Here is a 20,252-nt window from a genome sequence, read left to right as displayed (position 1 = left end):
AGATGATCAATCAATCTTAATGATTTAAAGAATACCTATTATATAAAGATGACCCAAGATGATCAATCAGTCTTAATGATTTAAGGAATACCTATTATGTAACAGGACTACAGTAAGTGCTGGGGTTTCCAAGAGGGGGAAAAAGAATTCTTGCCCATAAAGAGCTTATGATTAAAAAAAGGGGAAACATGCAAACAGAATATATACAAAGCAAGCTATATTTAGGATAAATAGGAAATAGGAAATAATTAAGAGAGGGAAGTCACAGGTAGGGAATGTTATCAAATCGTTGCCAGAAATCTTAAATTTTCCTATAAAAATGAAGATTTTAATTGGGATAATTTCCTGCTTTTATTCTATTGAATTTAAAAAAATATCTTTTATTATTGACTTTCAGTAAGGGTATTTGAGATGATTAAGAGAAATGTCTTTTTTCTGAATGTTCTGATTATATTGAAAAGATTTTTTGGGTCTGTTACATCTACAGTTTTATATTTATTGGGACGATTTTTCATTTTAAATGAAAAGTCTCCACTATCCTTATTCCTAGCCCCCTTCCAATTCCCCCATATTTTTCTAGATATCCATTTCAATGTTGATTTGAAAAAGTGATAATTTTGTACTGAGGCAGCATAATTTTCCTGAATTTTCCTGAAAATAGGTCCTCAGGTCCTATGGACCTTAATTAGCAAAATGCCTTAAATTAATGACATTTTTTATCAATATGCCATTCCTTTTTTTTTTCTTGTTTCCATGGTATACAATGATCTAAGTTGAATATGATGAGAGAGAAATCAAATCCTTAAGAAAAAAAAATAAAGAGCGAAATTACATAATTTTTTTTTGTACTGCAGTCTAATTGATCTGTTCAAGCAGCTAGTGCTTCCCATCACTGGATTATGGAAATGAGGACCTCATGGGGTCAGCTCCAACAGACTTTTAGTGGGCATTGGAAGACTTTCCAATGTTATCAAATCTTTGCCAGAAATAAAAAATTTTAATTCTTTAAGGAATCCATTTACTTGGATTGGGGGAAGGTACACCTACTATTTATTTCATAATTTGTTCTGCCTTCTGTGTAATGGGAAGGAATTTCTAAGAGAGAAAGGGTAATTAAAGTCCAACTCTTTTATGAAAGTATTAAATACATATATTTCTTGAAATTTCTTTAAATTTTTTTATTATGAACTTAACTGCATCAATTTCCATAGGTCAGAAAAAAGAGACTTGCACATGAACTTGTGGATCTCCTTATGAACACTTTTGTGTAAAAATTGTTCTTATCTGTAAATTCTTTCTGGTCTTCTTTGTGTTCTTTTCTCTGCATTGTTTAAAAAGGAGTTACATTTTACCAAGATTTCAACATAAAACTCTGACAAAATTTCTCATATTAACTTTACAGGACAATAGGCTACATTTATTGAATTGTTTGAATGATCGACCAAGGATTGTCTGTTATGGAGTTTTTGTTTTGGCTTTAGCATTTGGAACTGAGAGCTCATCAATGACTTGAATAAAAGCAGAGATAACTGTCTGAACTGTGGGGGCAGACTGCTCAGCTCGTTTACCAAAACCAGAAGAAACCATATACAATGAGTAACTTTTCCACATGAAAACAGGATAAAAATTTGGCTAGTATTCTGTCCATGAAGAGGAAAGGGAGTTTGTTCAAAAAAGCCAACACTAGGAGACCTAACAAGTTTTGGGTCCAGTTAAGAGGAAGAGAGGAGAACATGCCCTTAAGAAAGTTCCAGGGTAGTCTGAAAGTCCCAGTATGAGACCATTAAAAACTCCAGGGAAAGGGGGGCAAGCAGGCAAGTCACAGTGGTGCAGACCTTCTTTAGTCTGGTGCCACAGAGTTCTTAAACTTGAGGGCTGGGTAGCACAGTCTAGGCATTCTGAGGTACTAGCTAGTACCACAGAACTCCTTGAAATGTTGAAAGGATTAAAAACAAAACAAAACAATGTGGACATTATATTTTCAAGAAATAAATGAAAACTGCCCAGAACTTATCAGAACCAGAGGACAAAGTAATGACAGAAGGTATTCTCCATTAGTGAAATCACAGGAAAAACCCCTGAATTATAGGCAAAATCCAGAGTTTGCTCTCATGTAAAAGAAAAAAAATTGTAAGAATTCAAAAAGAAAGAATATCCCAGAAGACCCAGCTGGCAGCTCCCACTAAGAGATCTTGGAATATACTATTCTAAAAAAGCAAGCAAGATAATCATACAACCAAGAATAACTTTGCAAAGTTGAGTACTCTTCTATAGGAGGAAAAACTGGATCATTAATGGAAAAAGAGGACACATTTTTGATTTGAAAAGCCCAGAATTAAGTTAAGATCCTCAAAATAGGGAAACCTAGAAAGATAAATTGGAACTATCAGGAGCTGTATGGTTTTTCATAATTGGAATGCATAAAAAATAAGCACAGGTATACTAACATAAAGGAAGGAATAGGGAAAGAACATCATTGACCTTCAAAATCTAAAATGAATAGAAAAGCAAATTGCTGGCTGTTAAACATTTTAGCCTTCCTTTATTCATTTTAAACAGCCAGCAATTTGCTGTAATATCAAAAACAAGGGGGAAAGAGGGAGAATAATACTAGAGAGTGAAGTTACAGCAAAAATAATCTTTCTTGATCCTTTTATATTATTATCCAGCCATGTCCAACTTTTTGTTTTTTATTTATTCATTCATTCATTCATTTATTCATTTTTAGGTTTTTGCAAGGCAAATGGGGTTAAGTGGCTTGCCCAAGGCCACACAGCTAGGTAATTATTAAGTGTCTGAGACTGGATTTGAACCCAGGTACTCCTGACTCCAGGGCCAGTGCTTTATCCACTGTGCCACCTAGCCGCCCCCATGGCCAACTCTTTGTGATGCCATTTAGGGTTTGCTTGGACTGGACTGGTTTGCAACTTCCTCCTCTTGACTAAGGTCATGCATCTAATAACTGTCATAAGACAGATTTGTCCTTCCAACTCCTGGGCCTGCTCTTATCCACCAAGGTGTCCAAAAGGCCAGGGGAGGGGAGTAGAGTAAGAGGAAGGGAAGAAGGGGGAGAAGAAAAGCTAAGAACTAAGGAAATCACATAGACTGTACTCTTAGACAACTGGGGCATTAAACTAATAGATTATTTGTGTCATAAGAAATGAAAAATCTTTAGAGAATCCTAGGTGAAATGACACAGTGAAGTGAGCACAAAGCTGGAGAATAATTTATAATAAAGATAAACCACAATATAAGAAAAAACAACTTTGAAAGATTGTTCTGGTGCAATGAGTGCCCAGCTTACCAGAGGACCTAGGATGCAGCATTTATGTCAGCTCAACTCCTGACAGGTGATAATCAACTCAGGAAAGACCCATTTGTGACACAGCCACTGTGTGAATGAATCAATTTTGCTTGACTATTACTTTTTTTGACTAACAAGATTTCTCCCTTCCCATACACACATCCTTCTACTTTTTCTTTTTTTTATCCATCTCCCCAGTTTTATTAGTTTTATTTTTATTTTGTTTACAGATTTCTCACTCCCACTTAATTTAAGTACTGAAGCTACTTTTGTAACAAAGTAAAAGAAGTAAAATTAACAGACTTCATTTGAAAGTTCATACAACATTCACATCTTTAACTAGTAGTCCTTCTCCATTGTTTGAATTAACAGAAATATATTCTCTCCCTCCTATTCCCTAGACTTCACTGAAGGGAAAAAAACAATTTTCTTGCAACAAATGTTTAGCTGAATCAAACAAATTCGCCTAGAATATAGAAAACATGTATATTTACATAAGCATTCATATATATGTGTATATATAAACATATATCTCAATTCATCTTTATAATGAATAGCATATTTTTCCTCATCAGTCCTTTGAAATCATAAATTTAGTCATTATTTGATCATAGTTTATAGCTTTCAAAGTTTTTTTAACTTTGTTTTATATAGTTCTCTTGCAGAATTCTGCTCATTTTAAGTTTATATCTTTTCTGAACTATTGACTCTCCTTGACGTTTTTTCTTCCTAGTTGACATTTCATTTAACATTGTATTTCATTATGGCTTTCTTCAATTTCTTCCAAGTATATGTTTTAGTCCTTGTGACTAGAATATTCTTTTCTCTGAGTCTCTGTTTGGACTTACTGTGGGATTTACTATATTCTGATTTTAGCTCTTGGGTTTCTCCTAATTCTTAGTATTTCCTCGTTGTGTTTGTATCTTCCTTCTGGATAAGGACTTTTAGCTTGCTTGGGTAAGACTCTAGTCTTTTCTGTTTCTTATTGTCATTGAAGGTGTGGACAAGCCTTGTTTGACCCAGGAGAGTGTAGTCACCTTCAGGAGGAACTCCTGAGCTCAGACTCCTGGTACCTGGGACTTAAAATTTTGACTGTTTCCCTTTTCTACCACCTTCCTTTTAAAAAAAATTGTATTTGTTTCCCAGTTGTATACAATAGTAGCTTCTACCTATCATTTTTTGGTAAAGTTTCCCTCCCTTCTCTCCCCCCACCCCCTTCCCTCCCCCCACTTCCCCACAGAAGGCAGTCTGATAACCTTTACATTGTGTCTGTGCTTATACATTGATCAAAATTGAATGTGTTGAGGAGAAAATAAAAATTAGAAATAGCAAAATTATGTAGTATATAAGATATATTTTTTAAAAAATGGAAGGTATAAAACTTTAATCTTTGTTTAAACTCTACAATTCTTTCTCTGGATACAGCTGGCATTCTCTGTCACGGGTACTCTAAAATTCGTCCTGATTATTTCATTGATGGAATGAGTAAGTCTGTTAAGGTTGATCATCACCCTCATGATTACTGTTTGGATCTACAATATTTTGCTTCTATTCATCTTGCCCAACATCAATTCATGCAAGTCTTTCCAGACTTCTCTGAATTCATTCCTCTTGGTTTCTAATAGAACAATAGTGTTCCATAATATACATACAGCACAATTTGTTCAGCCATTCCCCATTTGATGGACATTCACTCGATTTCCAATTTTTTGCCACTGCAAAGAGAGCTGCTATGAATATTTTTGTGTAAGTGATGTTTTTACCCTTTTCCATGATCTCTTCAGGGTACAGACCCAAGCAGTTCCACCACCTTCCTAAATTGCCCAAGGAAGCCAAACCTGGTTGACTTAGTAACTTGCTGTGATTCTAATGGCTCAAACAGACGGATCTTTTCATAGCAGACTTCCTATGGTATCCCAGATACTTTGTTTCTCCCAAGTACTGCTCTGGTCTTTTTCCTGCTGTAGTTTACACTATGGGTTGTCCATGTAACCTAGAGAGTGCTGCTTGAACAAACTGGCCCTGACAAGAGTTTTTGGCTATTTCCTTACTTTCCAAACTTACCCCCTGGGTTATATCTGCCCAAAATTTCCACAAAATTCTGGCAGATATTAAGGTGAAGTCCTGGAGTGCAGGTGGCAGATCGTAACTGTTGGTCTTGTTTTTTAAATAATTATTTCTTCTGGCATTTTAAAAGAGCTGTGTTTTGTTTGGTGGTGGGTGGGGAGAAGTTGATTGGAATCTACTCTACTTTAGGGGTCCCTGATAGGCTACCATTTATTTCCCCCCACAATCAATATGATTTATAATTCCAACTATTTGAGTCATTATAGAGAGAGATGTATCAAAGGGATTCATGCCAAGGCTCACTTTCTAAAAGTTGATCTTGTTGACTTTTTTTGGAAATTAGTATACACTTTATGAATTAAATTTTCCAACTTCTCTGCTCAGTTAAGAGAAATATAACTATTTTTTGGGTCAATATTGATATTAAATATTTTGAAGTCATTGAGAAATCAATCATTCTGGATAAAAGAAGATCAGATCAATGCATCTATTATTTAACGACCCTCACAAAATAGGCTGTAAATTTATTTTATTCAAAAGTACTCAGAAGTTAGCAGGGTACTTATGATCATTGCCTTCTATTTATCCCAAAGGAATATTTATTTCTCTCTATGCAATCTATTGGAAATTTCAGTATTTGACAGATATTAACCATTAGGTTTGGGTTATACTGTATTATTAAAAGTTCATGTTATGCAATATAAGATGTATGATCAGCATATGCATTCAGTTATAAAGCTTTCCAAGCTAAGATATTGGCTTAATTGTATGGTTAATTACTAACCTGGCTCACACTTTTTCTTCTTCCCAGGATGCTTATAATTTTATTCATTCTTCAAAACTCAGCTAAATTTGCCATGAAGCTTCCCCTCTATCCTTGCAGTTTGAAGTAGACATCTGATAAATGTTCATTGAATGAAGATTGAACATTGAAAAGGATTTAAATTATAGTGGAAAAAAGGAAGGTTCCAATGTGAACATAATCCCCTGCATGCTGCATTTAAATAATGTTATCCATGTTTTATTGCATTTTTCTTCATTTTCTTAAATATTTCCTAATTATGTTTTAATTCTGGCTTGGTCATTACTGGAGGTTGGGCTGTGTGTTTGACTGCTCTATTTAAATGACACGGTAGGCATTAAATTTTAAAATTTTGTCTCTTTTTTTAAGAAATATATTGACCTTGGATTCTGATTTCATCAGAAATTTTTGAAGACTTACAAGTCAAAAGCCATGAAGACTCGACAATAGTCATTAATTACAGATATAATTCAGATGATCAAAAGTACAGAATGCATAAATGGAAAATGGGATCCAGAACCTGAGTAAGAATATTTTTTTAATTACCTGAAGCAAATATTCCTCATCCTGAGATTCATAGAAGGAAGGTCTGCCCCCTCAGTATAGGTTTTGGTAAGTTTTAGGAAAGATCCTTGGACAGTTTCTCCAAGTCCAGAGTTCTAACATTTGATATCAGAATATCAACATATGATATAAAATCAGTTAATAAAACTATTAAGTGCTCATAATACATGCTGGGGCATCGTAGGCATCCTTTTCTTTCCCAGAGTCCCTCATGAAGTTCTCTTGTGTGCTCTTTTGGGCTTAGTCAGTTCCCTTGTTTAGTTATGAAGCTTCCTTTTCCAGGATCTAGTTTATTCTTTGTGTGTCTTATCAACCCTCCGATGACACAGATCAGTTGTCATTAGCCACTGCTTCTTTAGGACCTTTGCTGCAGTATTTTCCCTATTGGTTATTTTATTTTATTTATTTATTTTTTTAGGATTTTGCAAGGCGAATGGAGTTAAGTGGCTTGCCCAAGGCCACACAGCTAGATAATTATTAAGTGTCTGAGATCAGATTTGAACCCAGGTACTCCTGACTCCAAGGCCGGTGCTTTATCCCCTACGCCACCTAGCCGCCCCCCTATTGGTTATTAATGAGACTTGGACTCCAATGACTGTCTCAGAGAAATTCAAACAATTGTTTGAAGGGTTGAAGTAGAGGATAGGAGATTTTGTGACTTTCTCCTTACTCCAAAAGTAATTTCCTTCCAAATTACTTGACTAAAGATAGCCTTTTTATTATTAACTTTATTCTTTTATTTAATGGGCAAGATGATATTTTAAAACAACAAAAGCCTGTTAATATCTTATAAATGTACAGAAATCACAAAGAAGCAGACAAGACAGTTTTAAAAGTAGAATAAAAAATTTTTTTAAAGGCAAGCAATGTGAAGTGGAAATTCATGGTTTCATGCAGATTTCTATTTTTATGCTTTTCTGTGTTCTATGGGAATGCTTTTGACATTTAAAAAAGTTGAGAAAAAAACAATTAAAATAATTAAGGAAATATTATATTAAACATTTAAAAAAACACACAGCAGAGACTGAGAAGAACCCAAGGACCTTCCCTTATTTTTTCCCAGAATACATTTATGCACTATGAGTCAATGCTGGGATTATGTATAATTATTTTCTGGTTGTGTTCCTTGATACTTTTCTATTTCACAATAAAAATCATTTAGTGGTTTAAAAAATAAAAGTACATTTATCACATTTGCAAATGTCATAGCTGGGAGAAATAGTCTATGGTTAATTCTGAATAATAGAATAATAGAAAAGCATCTCCAACAGGATTCTAGAGTCCTGGAAAAGATGTGGAGCTACATAGTAATTTGAAAACAATGTTCATTCAATTTGAAACCGTAAGAGAGACAGAAAAATAAAGCTTATTGAATCTGGGGCAGCATATTAGATTTGTTCAGAATTTAGGATTATTCTTTTCTATCCTGCTTGGACTATATCTGACTCCTAGTTCTCCAGACTTTTAAAATTTTAGTTCAGATGTGATTTCAAATCTATATTTAAGTAATGTTGGTGTATAAATTGCCTTTCTCCTCTCAGAACTCCTTTTTGCAAAAACATTTATTTTCCTTAATTTGCTAGTACTGATATGGAAAGGGATTGGAATGAGAGATTAACACTTTTAAAAATCCAGAGGAAAGTTAAGAGCCTGAAATGCTACTTGCCATACATTGTGTGAATACTAAAAAGCATGAAATGCTAATAGATATGTGATTTGTGAAAGGAGGAGAATGAGAACTGTGAGTTAGAAACCCAGAGAGAATGAGGTTTGGGGAGAAGGATAACAATTCTATTTTTGTATATGTTGGGAGTTTGAGTTGTCTAAAAAACTTAGTAAGGGTTGGATGTAACACACACACACACACACACACACACACACATACACAAAGGCAAATACAATAATGATAAATATATGAGTCTTCTGACTAGAGATAATTAACCCAAGAGGACTGATAAGGTATTTAGATGTTGCCAAACAAGAGGAGAAAACTCAGGATGTAAGGATGGAATAGTAAATAAGGAGTGCTGAGTCTAGAGTCAAGGAAGACTCATCTTCCTGAGTTCAAATTTGTCTTCAGATACTTATTAGTTGTGTGACCCTGGCCAAATCATTTAACCCTGTGTTTGCCTCAGTTCCACATATGTGAAATGATCCAGAGAAGGAAATGACAAACTACTCCAGCATCTTTGCCAAGAATACCCCAAATGGGGTCATAAAGAGTGGAGTACAACTGAAACAACTGAACAAAAAAGGATTGAGGGACTGAGCTAAGTGGAGCAGTGGACAGAGAAAACTCAAGAGTTTGGGTCAGGAAGACTTGAATTACTTGAATTCAAAGCCAGTCTCCTGGCTACATCTATTAACCCTAGGAAGCCACTATAGTATTCTTCAGATATAAAAAGTATAAAATGGGGAATGATAATATTGCACCTTACTTCACAAATTGTGAGATAATTATCAAATAAGATAAAATTGGGCAAGTTACGTAAATTTAGTATTGCGGACACATACTAGACTTTAGTAAATGGCTGTTTCCTCTTTTTTTTTTTAAAGTTTTAAGTCAGAGAATTTTTTTTAGTTTGTTACATTTATCATATTTTCGATCAATTTCTTGGCATTTATGTTAAGTAGCTTTAGTTTTTCCAAGGTGTAAAAGTTCTTAAAAAAAAATCTTTACATTCCAGTATCATTAAAAGCATTGTACAGAATTTATCAAAAGCGTACCTGTTCCTTTTTTTCAATTGCTTTAGTTTGTTTTTTTACATTAATGATCCAACTTAAATCTATTTAGGTTCCAAATACTTTAATAGATTCTTAAAATAACTAAATAGAAAACTCCTAACTGCTAACAAACCAAGAGAAGCTCCCCCCCTTATGTCTTATAAAATTTACCTTTTAATTTAAAATTTATTAGGTATAGATTCTATGGATGGTCATTATTTTTCTAATTTGAATCTTTACAATGGATAGAAAATTTTAGAAAAACCTCAATTTTAGAGAGATTTTGTTGTTGAGTCATTTCAGTTATCTTAAGACTTTTTGGGTTTTTCTTGACAGAGATTTGCCCAAGCTCACACAGCTATCTGAGGGTAGATTTGAATTCATGATCATGAGTTTCCCTGATTCCAAGTCCAGTGCTTTTATCGATACAAACCGAGAAGTCAGAGAAGGAACAATGACTTGTCAAGAGTCACTAACAAATCTTGTAAAATTTGAACAAGAACAGGGACCTTATAGTTCTTGACTCCTCATCCATTTACTTTTCACTCTACCAGGGGAATAAGATTTAAATGATGGGGGAGGGGGTGCGGCAAGCAAAACTTATTTTATGGAATACTGTTTTCTTGAGGCTCCCCTTGTAGTCTAATAAGAGCATTTTGAATAAAGAGCCTAGTATCAGATATTAGAATTTTGAACACCCCTCTTGACTAAAAAACCCACAAACAACAAAATGCTCCTTTATGATTCTTTCCATGAGAATTTTTAAAGTTTCAGGCTGCTCAAATAATAAAACATTGTTAAGCATTTTGAAATACAGACTTTGATGGAGAATTTTTTCCTGATGGCTTTTTGGCTTTGCTTGAAACATCATTTCGGGCGTGGAGATGGGAATCTTAGAATTTCTTCTTGATCTTTTCCAAAGAAGATACATATTTTCAAAGAAGAACCTATCACCAAAGCATGTATCACAATCAGCAGCAGCATCCTGATCCTTTGATGTTGTCGAAGTCTTTCAGACACTGTACCCTACCTACCTCTCTTTCTCCCTGTCTTCCCAATATGTCAGATTTTTAATTCATGTTAAAATTCTCCTATTTATTGGCATAAAGTGAAAACTGGACTTTTCCCACCAGTATTTTGAATATAAATGCTTGTTTTGCTCAAATCTCTGGTATGGTCTATCAAAAACAGCAGCAGCAACAAAATCAATGTGTAAAATATGTCACAACCACAAAATAGCCTTTAAAGTCAAACAAAAATTTATGCCATGAGTTTGAATATACATGCTTTCTTCTGGGTTGCTTGACAAATACACAATGATCCCATAGTTCTATGTGTTATTTATGTGTCAGGTATAAATATATCTCCCAAAGTAATGTATTTTTCTTAACATAAGGTTTAGAACAATTTAACACATATACACTTTTAGCACTTTTTAGCACTGAACAACAAAATAATTTTTAAAAATCATCTTTCTATAGGTGCCACTCAGCAATTTCTCTAAATACAGGATTATAAGCTTCCTTTATTGATCTAGAATAAAAAGATATATTAAAAGAAAGACTTTGTCTTCAAAATAATACATATTAAAAAATTAAAAGAAAATTTTCAATTCAATTTTACTCAAAAATATTTGCATTGCCAAATTCTTTAATGTGAAGTATTTTTTCTGGAGAGTTGTTAATGTTAACTTTTGTATAATATTTGTAATTTGGTTTGATCATCTAGTAAAAACTTATTTCTATAAAAAAAGATTAAGATGAGGCAACAAATGATCTATAGTTAATATTTTGGAAAAACCAAAGAAGGAGTTGGAATCATTAAGAAATGAATATGTATTTTCTTTTTCAGTAGGGATGGTGAGGATAGGATAATGCTTATTAGTGAAAAATTAAGTTAAAAAACTAATTTTTATGATTATTTGAAATGATATTTTAGTTGTATGTAGCACACTTTGAGACTTATGAGGTAACTTTTTCTTAAAATCAAATGACAGAAAATTACATGTTTTTGACATCCTCTAGTCCTGATCACTGATTAATCAACACCCTTGAAAAATCAACATAGTTACTACTGATTATAGTCTAGGACTCATGATGTACTGTTTTTGTTATTGTTTGAATTAACAATTCTGAAAATTTAAGATAAAAATCAAGGCGTTAATTACAAAAAGTTTGGAAAATTCTAGATTCTATCTGCATATGTACATATATGAACATGTAATATTATACTTCTAAATGGGAAAAACTATATAATTTATTTAAGACATACACACCCCCCTCCTAAAATAGCCCCTCCTAAATATCACCTCCTAAAATAATTTCTCTTAGTATAAAATTTTGATTTAGTACAATTTAGTATATATCTATTTTTAGCATCTGGTGTACTGAATAGAATTTATCTATAGGTAATATTCAACAATTTCTCTAAAAATAGTATATAGCTTCCTTTATTGATCCAATATATATATATATATATATATATGTATATATATATGCTGTTATACTGTAGAATTAATGAAATGATATATTCTTGAGAATAAAAAAGATTCACTGAATTAAAGATTGTTTTCATAATAATGTATATTAAAAATTAGAAAAGTAGTTTTTATTTTTTGGGGGTATTTATTTTTGTATAATAACTAATTTGGCTTGACTATCTAGCAAAAGATATTTCTACAAAAAGGATTAAGATGGAACAAAAATTATGTAGTTCTATATAAACCATATGTTTGTCCATAAATTTCATGAAGGCATGCTTGTCTGGTGTTCTGAATAATGAATGATGCTCTTGCGATTTCCTAGTGACTAGTGGAGTGAAACAAGGCTGTGTTCTTTGCTCCCATGCTTTTTTAACATATTTTCAACCATGTTATCAAATGCCTTTACTGAGGATGAATATAGCATCAAGGTCTGCACTGCCTGTAAATTCTTCAATTTGAAAAGGCTACAAGCCAAGACCAAAGTGGAGGGTGTGTTGGTGCATTATTTTCTGTTTGTAGAAGATTGTGTACTCAATGCAGCCTCTGAAGCTGAGATGCAACAGAGTATGGATTCTCTGCTGCTTGTGCTAACTTTGGCCTAACAATGCCAAGAAAACTCAGGTGCTTCATCAGCCAGCACCATGCCACCCTTATATGGAAACATGAATTACAGCAAATGGAGAAGTTTTGTGTACTTACCTTCCACTTACCTTGGCAGTGTACTTTCCAGGGAGGTACACAATGATAATGAGGTTGACACATGCATTGCCAGAGCTAGCTCAGTATGTGGGAGGCTCCAAAATAAAGTGTGGGAGAGAAGAGGTATAGACTGACTACCAAATGGAAGGTCTATAGAGCCATTGCTGTATGCTGTATGGTGGCTAAGGATTAAAGGCCCGTGAAACTGGACAGTTTGACAATGGCATGCCAGGAAACTCAGTTGCTTCCATTTAAATTGTCTTAGGAAAATTCTGAAGCCAAGCATTCAAATTTTTCCATATAGAACTCAACTGATGAACTGGTCACATTGTTTGAAGACTATTTTATACATATGGCAAGAGCTCACACAGTCAGAAGCAACAATACAGGGAAACCCTGAAAGTCTCAAGAACTTAAGAATTGATAGTACAGCATGGGAGACACTGGCACAAGACCACCCAGCATGGTGTGCCCTCATCAATGAGGGTGCTGTGCTCTATGAGGAAGGTAGAGTTGGAACTGCTCAAAGGAAAGTTTCAAGTACTCACTCCAGGTGTTCACAAGGACTATTTGTGCCCGACCTGTGGTAGAGCATTCCGGGCTTGTGTTGGTCTGATCAGCCACAGTTGAACATACTGTAACTCATCTCTAACATCGTGATGTCACTTTGGTCTTCTTCAATAACAAAGGACAAGGGGTGGCTAGGTGGCACAGTGGATAAAGCACTGGCCCTGGAGTCAGGAGTACCTGGGTTCAAATCCAATCTCAAACACTTATTACCTAGCTGTGTGGCCTCTGGCAAGTCACTTAACCTCATTTGCCTTGCAAAAGCCTAAAAAACAAAATAACAAAGGACAAGAACTACATAAACATACACACTTCAGGCTATCTGCCACTCAGAATGCCAAATAAAGAATATGGAACATTTAAGGGATTGAAAGCTCTAAAGAAATACATATGAATAAAAAGACTTATCTACTTCACCTGAATGCCGTTTGTCACAGGTTGCAAGGAGACTTGGAGTCATTGTAACTTGTAACAGCCCTTGTACCAAAAGCCACAGCATGCTTGGCCAGCTCATTGGGCAGGAGCCTGTACACTGCCATCTGGATGTCCTGGTGGCTAAGGGTTAAATGTCTTTTGTAACACAGGAGGCTGCAGGTCTCTTCAGCAATTCGTTCAAGGATATAATTGATTATGCAGTTCATGATTTCAGCAGTTTTGTATGACATGGTTTGATCAGGGAATACCTCTTTCATCACTCTGTGTGTGTAGAGGATATAGTTTCTGTGATAAGAGCGTTTCCGGGATGGTTTTTTCTTTTTCTCTTGGTATATTATTGTACTAGAAGATTTTTCACTTTCAAAGGCTCTCACTACTTTAGCCATTGTAGATGTTTTTCAATACTGAGCTAATGCCAGTTTCATGTCCCTTACTGGTATCAAAAAAAAAATACAAAAGTCTAGAAGTATGATCTGCTCTATTTATAGGGTTGCCACATGTCAACATGATGTACCCTCCCTCTGATTGGAGGTTGCATACCATGTGTCATAATCACTCTTCCTGAATTTCATTTAGAGATTGTGATGACCTTCCCTGACCAATCAAATGTTTTCTTAAAAAAGATAGCATAAATATGGCTCAGACAGTTTTAACTAATTGCAAGCTTGGGTCTAGAATCAGGTGATGAGCACAGACTCTTCATCAGCATGTGCTCTTGGTCAAGTTTAAAACAATTTTAATCATACTGGGAAATAAGATCATATAGATTGACCTAAATCTAGGAAGACTTTAGAGACCTTTAAATTTTTCTCATTTTCCAGACCCTGGGAAACTTTAGAGAGATTAAGTAATTTACCCTGGGTCATAGGTATGTCAGAGGCAAGATTTGAATCAAGGTTTTCTGACTCAGAGTACCCCTTCACTCAAGTCAGATCTAAGTCTCATTTTACTTGAATTGAAAGTCTAATGAATTGCTCTTGAATAGAAGACAGTCCATTTCAGGGAGGAATTTAAATTTCCTGGCATTAGATTTTTAGAGTGAGTTTTGGAGACCAAACTCAAAGTGGGACTTTTTTTTTTTTTGTTAATACAATCAAAAGAGGAGTTCTCTTGTTTAACATTAACTAGAATGAAAGGGGACCCTTAGGGGAAGCAGTTGCATTCTGGCAGGTAGTTTCTTCAGGGGTGTATCCACATTTCTAAGTTCTATTTAGTAAGTGGAAAAAACTAAATTTCAACAATTTATCTTTATTTTACTTTGCAGTAAAATTTCATCTTTTGTTTTAGGATTACTATGAGAGGATGTTGGATATTGAATGCTGATTGAATCAAAAGGTATTCTGAATAACTAATTTTTTCTCCAAGTAGAAATTCATCTATATAACATGTTTCTAACATATTTTACCAAAACAACAGAGTATAGGTTTTCTTCCACACTACCAATGAAATATCTTTGTGACCTAACCTCTACTCTCTCCAATTTCATTCAATTTACTTCTACCAGATTTTTCTTCTCTCTTACACATAAATATGGTCAAGTAACTCCATTTCCTAAAACCTTACGGTGATCTATTACCTAAGAAATACATTTCAAACTCTTAAGTTTGACATTCAATGCCCTTCAAAATGTGTCCCCATCTACCTTTCTGGCCTTTTCTCAGATATATTCTCTTGTAAAAAGTCACCATTCCAGCTAAATTGTACTACTTAATTTCCTGTGCAAAATCTGCATTTTTCTTGATCATCCATACACTTGGTACCTCACTTTGCTCTCTCCCCCTCCTCCACCACACACACAAACACACACACTCTCTCTCTCTCTCTCTCTCTCTCTCTCTCTTCTCTTCTCTTCTCTTCTCTTCTCTTCTCTTCTCTTCTCTTCTCTTCTCTTCTCTTCTCTTCTCTTCTCTTCTCTTCTCTTCTCTCTCTCTTTCACCTCAATCCAACTAAATGTCATTTTCTCTCCAGGGAGCCTGCCTTGATCCTTCTCTGTCAATAATATCCTTAAATCTCACAATGTCTGTTTACTCTTCTCTTAAATATTTATGACATATTATTTTGAATTAGAATATTTCTATATTCTGCTAGTTGCCTCTACTATACTTTAAGTTCCATAAAAATAAATCTTAACTAAATTTTATGACTTCTTATGCAATTAAAATTGTTTTGAGCACACTATAAAGTCTCAGGACTTTCTTTGTGCAAATATAGGAACACATAGAATGAAAGGAACTATAGGTGATGCACTCCAAAACCTTCATTTTCAAAATGAGGAAACTGAAATACAGTGAGGTCAATTGACTTACCCAAGGTCACACAGTTGATACAAGTATCTCAGGTGAGGTTTGAACGTTTTATCTTCATGATTCCAAATCCAAACATTCACTATTCTTGTTAATAAAATAGCTGCCTAATGTTTGCTTTATTCAATTCATTGCAAATGAAGGAAAGAGAAATATAATACTCTGATAGACTCATTCAAGTAATAATGAATTATTAAGTCAGGCACTGTGCTAAGTTACAAAGAAACAGTTCTTGCTTTGCCTTTTTGAAGAAGTGCTTTGAAGTTACCTACTTAAAGTATCATTTTAGAACTGGAAGGGATATTAGTCATCACCCTTGAATGGTGCATGGGGGTCCCTGGAAGGAGCTTGCTTGCCCAAGGTCACACAGAAAGATTTGTTCAACTGTCACTAACATTGAGGCTGTACTGAGATAGAGGCAAAATCTCAAATCTCACAAGACTTGATGTAACCTTAGGCATCTCCTTACTCAATCTTTTATAGAAGAAGAAACTGAGGCCACCAGAGTTAGTTTCAGAGTAGACAGTAGAATCTAGTTTTCCTAGATTTCAGTCCTATGCTTCCTCAGCCATGTTGCTAAAATTTGACTTTCCTTTTGAGTATAGACCCAACCCCTTGTCACATTACTCAAGACAAGCAACTTCTGGGAAGGAGACACCAGACACTTCCAGGCATTCCCCTGTGGACCGGCTTCTAGTTTGGGAATGCTGGTTGTTAAATTTTCAGTGTGAGCATTTATTCCGCAGAAATCAGGGCTGAATTTTTGTTAATTATTAATTTTGTTAACTGAGAAAGAGATAGAGAAAATATTAGAGATGTAGATTAAACTTAAAATTGTGTCAAGCTTTTGTAGAGTCAGTTGTCAAACATTTACTAACACACACTTACCCCATGTTTCCCCCTCTAACCCCAGGGAAAGTTTAAGTAACATGGGAGAGCATAGCTTTCTAGACAAGGAATTTCTGGGATGGGGGAGTTAGAGATGCACTCAGGCAGTCCTTTTGAAGTCTTCACTTGCATTCTAGGTCAGATCATACTGAGGGTCTATGTAGACTATTATGCCTGATAGATATTTTTTATAGGTCTTGTCCATTCACAGAGATAGTAAGTGGTTTTTACATAAGTTTTTTAATTATGCCTGACTCTCTGAGGTTTACTTGATAAAGATACTGAAGTGGTTTGCCATTTCCTTTTCTAGCTCATTTTACAGAAGAGGAAATTGAGGCAAACAGGGTTAAATGAGTTGCCTGGGGTCACACAACTAGTAAATGTTTCAGGTCAGATTTGAAGACTAGGGAAAGATGAATCTTCTAATTCCAGGTCCAACACTATCTGTTGTAACCACCCATCTACCATATTAGGTGTTAGAACCAGGCTACTTCCAGATTCTCTGAATTTTTATTCTGGGTTCATTAAACTACATCCATCACATTGACTTGAAAGCATTTAAATATCTCATTACAGTCAAATTCTTTTGGATCTTGTGTAAATTGATATATCTAAGACAATTTTTTAAAATCACGACTTTAGAGAGCAATTATTTTGTGATGACTATTTTTTTTCTTTTATTGGGATGCTTTTCTGTTTTGTCCTCTTGCACTAACACAAGGTTCCTGGACTCAGGAACTGAAGAATGGAACAGAGCTTGGTTTCCCTTCAGACTCTGACTCAAGCTGCTCCTCCAGTGGGAGTAAATGCTCCTGCCTCCTGTTCACCATTTTGTTATAGCTGAGGTTTGGCCATGCTTCACCCTCGCCCATCTCAACCAACAATCTCTACCTTAACTCCTCAGAGGAATGCATTGACTTGTCATCTGTCCTTAGGCATTTTCCTATTTTGCTGGTACAAAGCTCCTATCTCTTCTCCTAAGCTTGGCTCCTATAGAACTCTTCATTTTGATCCATTTTAGAACACATAAGGGAAGACTCCAAGTCTAAAACAAAACACCCAGAGGAAAAAGAATAAAGATGAAAGATAAAAATCAGTTGCCTTAGGGGCAGCTAGGTGGTCCAGGGGATAGACCACTGACCCTAGAGTCAGGAGTTCAAATCCGACCTCAGACTCTTAATAATTACCTAGCTGTGTGGCCTTGGGCAAGCTATTTAATCCCATTTGCCTTGCAAAAAACCTAAAAATAAAATAAAGTAAAAAATAAAATCAGTTGCCTTGGCTTGTTGATTTGACTTTTGCAACATTTCTCTTATTATGGGCTACTACCTCTCTAGGGCAAACCCTCATTACCTCAAATCTGGATTATTGTAAACCAGTGATGGGTCTATTGGCCTTAAGTCTCTTTTCACTCCAGTTCATCCTTTATTTAGCTATTAATGTGATTTCAAACTACAGGTCCAATCATGTCACTCCTCCCTCCCTCTACTCATAAACTCAGTAGTTCCCTAGTGCCACCAGAATCAAAAACATTTGGCATTTATAATCTAGCCCTTCCTCACCTAGCCACCCTCCTACCTTCCCAGTTTTCTCATACTTTACTCCTTACACCTACTCTTTGATCTAGGCACAGTGGCCTCTTGGCTATCTCACAAAACAAGATGCTCTCCCTGGTCTCCAGGGATTCTCTATGGCTGACCCTCATCCTTGCAACATTCTTCCCACCTCTGTTCCGACTCCAAATCTCTCTGCTTTCCTTTAAGCTCTCCCCCCCCTTGGTTTTTGCAAGGCAAAGGGGTTAAGTGACTTGTCCAAGGTCATACAGCTACTATGTGCTAAGCAGCTGAGTTGGATTTGAACTGGGAGCTACTGCACACCTAGCGGCCCTACCTCTAAGTTCTAAGATTCCACATTCTACAGGAAGCCTCCTCCAACCTCTCTTAATTCCAATATCTTCCCTCTATTAATTATTTCCTATTTATCCTGTACATAGCTTGCTTTGTTTGCATGCTGTCTCAATAGATTGTAAGTTTCTTTAGGTCAGAGACTCTCTTTTTGTATCTATAGTACTTAGCACATAGTTGACAATAAATGTTTAATGATTGATTTACTGTTTAAAGAGAAAGGTACAATCAGATCAGCTACAGGGATCTTAAATGTGCTGAAGGGAAGGAAGGGATGGACTAACAGTTAAATAGTACACAAAAGTTGATAGAAGATGACTTTTAGGACTAAGGAGGCAGAAGCAGACTGAGTTTGTAGGAAAATTGGAATCTAGAGTAGAGAGTAAAACTAAAGACATGAAGTGGGAAGGAGGAGAAAATAGAACCAAAGACACAGTGAGAGGGACTAGCCTAAGCAAAAAGAACCTAGGAATATTTTCCCTTTTGAAATAGTTGGGGGGCAGCTAGGTGGCGAAGTGGATAGAGCACTGGCCCTGGAGTCAGGAGTACCTGAGTTCAAATCCAGCCTCAGACACTTAATAATTACCTAGCTGTGTGACCTTGGGCAAGCCACTTAACCTCATTGCCTTGCAAAAAAGCCTTAAAAAAATAGTTGGAAAGAGAAATTGGTAATGATATTCAGAAACTTCAGCAGTGGGGATTGAAAGAATTCTTGTCAGAGGCCCTATATGTACTCAGATGGAGGCCACATCTTCAGCCACAAATGTAGGAGTGAGTTTGCAATTGGATTTGAGGATAGAGAAAAGAGGTTTAGAACTGTTACTGTACATGTGTGTGTGTGTGTGTGGGGGGGGGTTGTACAATAAAATATAAATTCAGAAGGATTGTTGGTAATCATTTGGATTTAGTTTAGGTTTCACTAATTCATTATTCGCGAAAATTAAAATGGGATCTGATCTAAAGTTTATCTTGGATTAACAAAATATTAGTATAGTAAAAATAAAAGTATAAGAGATTAAAGAGAAAGGTAAAAAATATTTAAAAGAACAATCTCTTTAGAAGAACTATTTACATACAATTAATAGATTAATTATGAAGGATTCTTACCTATGTTTCAAACCAAGTTCCCTAACATTTTGCTTGACTCCTTTGTACTCCTACAGTAAGGAAACTTCTATAACTGAGCTGTGGGAGAGATAAAGCAGAAGATATTACCAACAGTCCTGGGTACTGCTTTACCCTTCCACTCAGAGTCTGCTTGTGGGCAGCAGATAAAGTAGGCTGAAGCATAATATTTGAACTAATGTTTTAAAAGACTGCTTCATCCTACTGTTGAGAGAAAGTGAATTAGATGTGATTTTTTTTTGGAGTCATTTTGTAGTTATACCAGTCTATTATTCCTAAACAACTTATGCTTGTGTATTTTTGTATTTGTTCTTGTGGTTGTGTTCTTGGGGAAACCACCTGTGGCTCAGTTGGTTTACAGAGAGTTACCTAAAATATTGGTCACAGA

At 35.3% G+C, this 20,252-nt stretch overlaps 1 long non-coding RNA gene across 1 annotated transcript in view; it reads right to left on the bottom strand.

Moving 5' to 3' along the window:
- LOC141498281 (uncharacterized) overlaps positions 1 to 14,089 on the bottom strand; it is a 32,851-nt gene extending 18,762 nt beyond the window's left edge. The window contains exon 1 of the long non-coding RNA XR_012471600.1: positions 13,627 to 14,089. This is a non-coding gene — a long non-coding RNA (uncharacterized LOC141498281). The remainder of the gene's footprint in view (positions 1 to 13,626) is intronic.
- Between the last annotated feature and the right edge of the window lie 6,163 nt (positions 14,090 to 20,252).

This window comes from Macrotis lagotis, chromosome X, assembly GCF_037893015.1.
Source record: "Macrotis lagotis isolate mMagLag1 chromosome X, bilby.v1.9.chrom.fasta, whole genome shotgun sequence".
In the NCBI taxonomy this organism is placed as follows: domain Eukaryota; kingdom Metazoa; phylum Chordata; class Mammalia; order Peramelemorphia; family Peramelidae; genus Macrotis; species Macrotis lagotis.
The sequence above is the reverse complement of the archived record's forward strand: the minus strand, read 5'-3'. Positions and strand labels throughout refer to the sequence as shown.